The sequence below is a fragment of the Myotis brandtii genome, unplaced genomic scaffold, assembly GCF_000412655.1.
Source record: "Myotis brandtii unplaced genomic scaffold, ASM41265v1 scaffold79, whole genome shotgun sequence".
Lineage (NCBI taxonomy): Eukaryota > Metazoa > Chordata > Mammalia > Chiroptera > Vespertilionidae > Myotis > Myotis brandtii.
Window position 1 is genome coordinate 7,536,116 of NW_005371173.1, and position 5,491 is coordinate 7,541,606.

Below are 5,491 nucleotides of genomic sequence, written 5' to 3' on the forward strand. Positions count from 1 at the left end.
TGAATTCAAAGGAAAGAATATTCTACCTATTCACAGTACATCCTTTTTCCTTAATTCCAAGGTCTGTTACTTAATCACACTTTTCTTTCCATTCAAGATCCCTAATAACAAACTCCATCATTTTGGTTTATTCCAAAAAGCATAACTAATAAGATGAACTATACATTCTTGAATCCAACAACTGTAGCCCTTTAGAAAGAACTTGTCTTTAAATTTTAGAATTGATTGATAAACCGATAGCTTATACTTTTAAAAACTATTGAGGAAAAAAAAAACTCCTTAAAAACATGAGAAACCTGGACAAAAAAAAATAGGTAATAGAAGTTGATGGAAGAGAAGGAATAACAGATCACCTCTAAAGGAGCCAGAAACTTAATTATCACTTTTACTGAAATCCAAACACCTGGGTTCTTGTTTCAAGGAGACCTACTCACCGAATATGTTCATGACTACCCTTATGTTTGCAACTGAAGATTAAAAACTAAATATTATTTGACAAGTTTTTATATGACGACATAAAGAGCGGCTAGAGCCTGGCTGTTGACTCAGACATGTTTGCCAACCTCCTTTGCCTGCCAAAATATAGCTTCAGTAAGCACACATAAATTTTATTTTTAATAAATAACCACAAAACGGTTTCATAAACAGACTAAACTGTGGATAATTGTAGCTCACAATGAATATGTGTTACAGTTTCAGGACTGACACTGGCACAGCCCAGCTCCATCTTATGGATTGATGGCAAAGCGGCTCCTGCTGGAACAGCGCGGTGATTTTCTTGGGAAGAGGCCGGCGGCCTAACTACTTCGGCTTCTGCCTTCTCGCCGTTGCCCCCCTGTTTGTCTCTGCAGACATGAGGTTTCAGAGTCCTGGGAATTTAAAAGGATAGCTGAGGTCTCCGCTTGGTGTCCCAAAAGGGTCTTTGTGGTAAGAAAAGTTCTTTATGCCCTGCCCAACATGTAGACACCTCTGATGGCTTAAAATGAATAAATAAAGGGCATTTGGGGGAAATAAATAGTGATGTGATGAGAAGGAACCAGTGAGAATAAACTGTTCTTTCTAGCTCACTTTTCTTGGAATTTACGTGTTCCTTCTCCTCAAAGGATCCTTTTGGAAGAGTGTGTTGCCGTTCCCTCCACTGGCAGCATTTTTTTGGTGAGTAAATCAATGATTCCTTAAGAAAAAAAAGCAGCTTATTGAAAGCTTAATGAATGTTGTTGTTTTTTCTGTAGAAATGAGCTTTATTTTTAAGCTTCCTCGACCACACGTGTGCTTTGATGAACTTCCCTCCAGCTCCAGGAAGAGAGGTCCCCACTTCTACCACTTTCAGCTCCAAGCCTCCAAATTCTCCTTCACTTCTCACCGACCCCAGGAAACCCAGGGGGAGCAAAGTCAAAGGGGGAAACATTTTTAAACATGTTGAGCTTCCTTTTGAAGATGAGGAAAGAGAGTTTTATCTCTAGTAAAAACAGGCCCTTCTATGAGGGGGGAAAAAAAAAAGTGATGATTGATCAAACAGTATTCCGAATTCCAGGCATGCCAAGATATCGCTGGGCTAAATGGTGGAGATGACCCGAAGACCCCGTGCTGTTTGAAAATAAATAACTCTGGCGACACAATCTACATTCCTATTGCAATCTTACATGTTTTACATTCTACCTGGGGTGACCTTTCACTCATTTCTTAGCTCATAGCTGGATTTATTCAGTCCCTGAGAGCCTTCTTGCCAGATGTATGAAGCTAGGACCTAGCATGGACGGAGCAGAGCATGTGGTGAGGAGGGGAGACAGAGTAAAACAGTAGTGCTGACACCAAGAAGCGCTCAGTCTGAGGACACAGAACCAGTGGAGCTATGGATTAAGTGCCATATGAGCTCAGGGAGAGAGTGACTCATGCTGCCTGAGGTTGATCTGCACCAGGAGGAATGCCTTGTGGTGTTCTGTGACCTATGAAGCATTGGCAGCCTGCAATGCCGCCTCACCATTCTGTTATGCTCCTCAGCACTGCCAAGGTTAGATTTCTCGTCCTAACCTCAGTCCTCCTCCTGTCTGCAGACTTTACAACCCCCAGCAATATTTCTCTTAGCAAATCCTCACTCGACTCCCATTAGGCAGTTTTCCTATTCCTCACTCCAAATTAAATCAACTCTCTCTCTATAGCTCTTGGTAAGCAGCTATGTGTAGAAAACTAGTGAGGATACAGAGAAACAGGGGATCTGTTCTTCAAAAAGCTTATAAATCACCAAGAGAGTTAGATATTTAAAATGTTAATGGGGAAATTAAATTAAATTAACAGAGGTACAAGTGAAATGTTCTGAGCACTTTAAAAGGTGGTCTTAAGTTTTGGTTTGATGGGGTCACAGAAGTTTTCACACAGGTTCTGGATGTGAACTGCACCAAGAGGCAGGGACACATTTCATGGAGCTACAAGAAACAGGGTGAGCAAAGGACTATAGATGCTTGGGTAGGTGGGTAAGAATGTCACCAGAGCACAGACTGCATAGAGGGGGACAATAAGAACTGATGATTTGGACCCAATTGAATCCAAACCAAAAATAGAAGCGCCTCTGTGAATAATGAGAAACAAAGTTTTCTTAACCTGGCCAGTGTTGCTCAGTGGTTGAGCATTGACCCATGAACCAGGAGGTCATGGTTCCATTCCAGGTCAGGGCACATACCCCGTCTTCAGGCTCCGTCCCCAGTAAGGGGGTGTGCAGGAGGCAGCCGATCGATGATTCTCTCTCATCATTGATATTTCTATCTTTCTCTCCCTCTCCCTTCCTCTCTGAAATCAATTAAAAAATATTCACAGCTTTCTTAGAAAAAAAAATAATGTAGACTGACCTGTGATTTAGATTGGCAACTCTGAAAACGGTGAGAAAAATTGGAGAGACTCGAGTTAGGAATTAGAATGGACCCCTGTCATTAGCCCAGTTATAGTGAGAATAGAAAGCTGTACAATAAAGCGTCCTGTTGAGGCTAAAATAAGTGTTTTTCTAGTGTGAACAGGCTCCACTGTCACATTTCAACCTCCCTGCAGCCCTTCCTTTAACAATTAGACAAGTGACCAATGGAATCAGATATTAATCAAATAAAATGTTCTCTGTCGAGAATAGTTCTGTCCAATAGAAACTTTGCAATAATGGATATTGAGCGCTTGAAATGTGGCCACTGTGAGTCAAGAATTGAATTTTTAATTGAATTTAATTATAATTTACATAGCCCCATGTGGCTAATGTCACCACATTGGACAGTGGCAGCGCTAGAGAATAAAATTTTGCTGAGTCAAGAAATTCAAAGCATTTCTGAAAATTTTACATTATTATAGTTTAGTGGCTTTGCTGGATTTCAAAGGTGGTGTCTACCAGTATTTACCAACATATCAAAAGCTCCATATTAAAAGATAATAACATGCAGTGCTTATATTTAGCTCAAAGATAACAAAACTTCAAAAACATTTTTACTTTTAATTACTCATAGGGCCATCTAATCTCCAGGTCTACTTGGATAGCCTATGGATGATAAGATCATGGAATTCAGGAAAAGGTTGACTAGTGATCTCTGATTTCACAAAAGATGGATCTGCCTTCTGACAATACATTTTCCAATAAAGTTGCTGGGTGAGTCATTGTCCCAATGTAACTAAAGAAGTACAGCAAGATGACCGTGGTGTGTAGTCAAATGTTTTTATAAGTTGATTTGTGGTGTTAACTTTCTGGATCATCAAAATGATTTTGTTCAATATTTTTTTCCTTCTGTGGGTTTGGAGTAAAGAATTACAATCAGTTCCTAAGTTTTTAACTTTGAGTTTTCCATGTAGTTATTTCAAGAAATGATTCCTTGTTATATGTATTCAAATACACTATATGCCATGGCTACCAGTCAGCTATCAGGATACATGACCTGTTGGGCACTTAACCTTTATGGGAAACTAGCAGACTAAGTAAAACCAAAATTGGATAACTTTTCACTTGCCAATCTCTCTAACAAAACATATGAAAGAAGCACAGGAAGAAATTTAGTAGTAGATTTTGAAGCAACATTTAATTTATACATTCATAAACTCTAATAAAACAAGTATTTAGAACATGTCTAAAATAATATGAATCTCTGATAATCCTTAAAAATCTTTAAACAGATTAACCTTTTAAAATGGATTGCCTTGAAACCATAAGGAAAGAAATGAATTGTCTAAAGCCACAAAGATAAAATAGTGCTTTACAAGCTGCAGGTCACGACCAAGTAGGTCAGGTAATCAATTTAGTGTATCTGAACCAAATTTTAGAATAGAACAGAACAGAACAGAGTAGAATAGTAACATCAATGTATTGATCAGACATATTAAGGGAAGAAAAATGCTGTATCAAAAATTCTTTGTCAGTTGTGTTTGTGTGTGCTCTGCGTAATAATTAAAAAATAAATATGTTTTTCCCTAGCTGGTTTGGCTCAGTGGATAGAGCATTGGCCTGCAGACTGAAGGGTCCTGGATTCGATTTAGGTCAAGGGCACATGCCTGGATTGCAGACTAGATCCCCTAGGGGGCATGCAGAAGGCAGCCGATCAATGATTCTCTCCCATCATTGATGTTTCTATCTCTCCCTCTCCCTTCCTTTCTGAAATCAATAAGAATAAAAAATTTTAAATTTCTTAAATAAAAAGTAAATAAATGTGTTTTACAGAGAATTACTGTACAAAGAGCTTGAAAGCCACTGGTTACCAGATGGCAGGACTTGAAGATTCTTGTTGAATATATTGTTCCATGTAACAAATATTTACTAAGCATCTATTTTATACCTAATATTTGATTCAGTTATGAGAACACAAAACTGAATACATGGGAGAACCAAGATGTCGTCATAAGGTGTACACCTGTAGGTGCTGCCTCTCACAACCACACAAAAACTACAACTAAAAGACAAAACGGCTATCATCCAAAACCATAGGAAAGCTGGCTGAGTGCAAGTTCTACAACTAGAAGGAAAGAAAAAAGCACATTGAGACTGGGTAGGAGGTGCAGAGGCGTGGAAGAGCAGAGATACGGAGGCACGTGAAACAGGCTGGCAACTGGGTGCGCTGTTTTTTTCAATTGGAAGGGAGATACAAACTCCCAACTTCTCTGAACTCCAGCTTCTGGCAAGACTCTGGGGACCCAGACTCCTATGGGGAGAAACTGGACTATCTGGCATCAAGTTGGAAAGCGAGGGTGGCTTTCTAACAGAGGTGCTCGCAGGGATCATTATTGCGTGGGGGTGTAGGACACAAAGACACAGAGACGCGGAGATGGCTGACTGGCAGCCATTGCTGTTTGCTCCGCCCTGGTGATTCCCTGAGACCCCACCTCACCCAATTTACAGCCCCACCCAAACTGTGCGCAGCGGCTTTTGCATATGAATGGCCTGTCCTTTCGCAGCCTAACCTAACAAACTGCAGCTGGGTCAGAGAGCTCCAAAAACTTTCAAACCCCAAACAAAGAGGAGAAATCTGCAGATCTC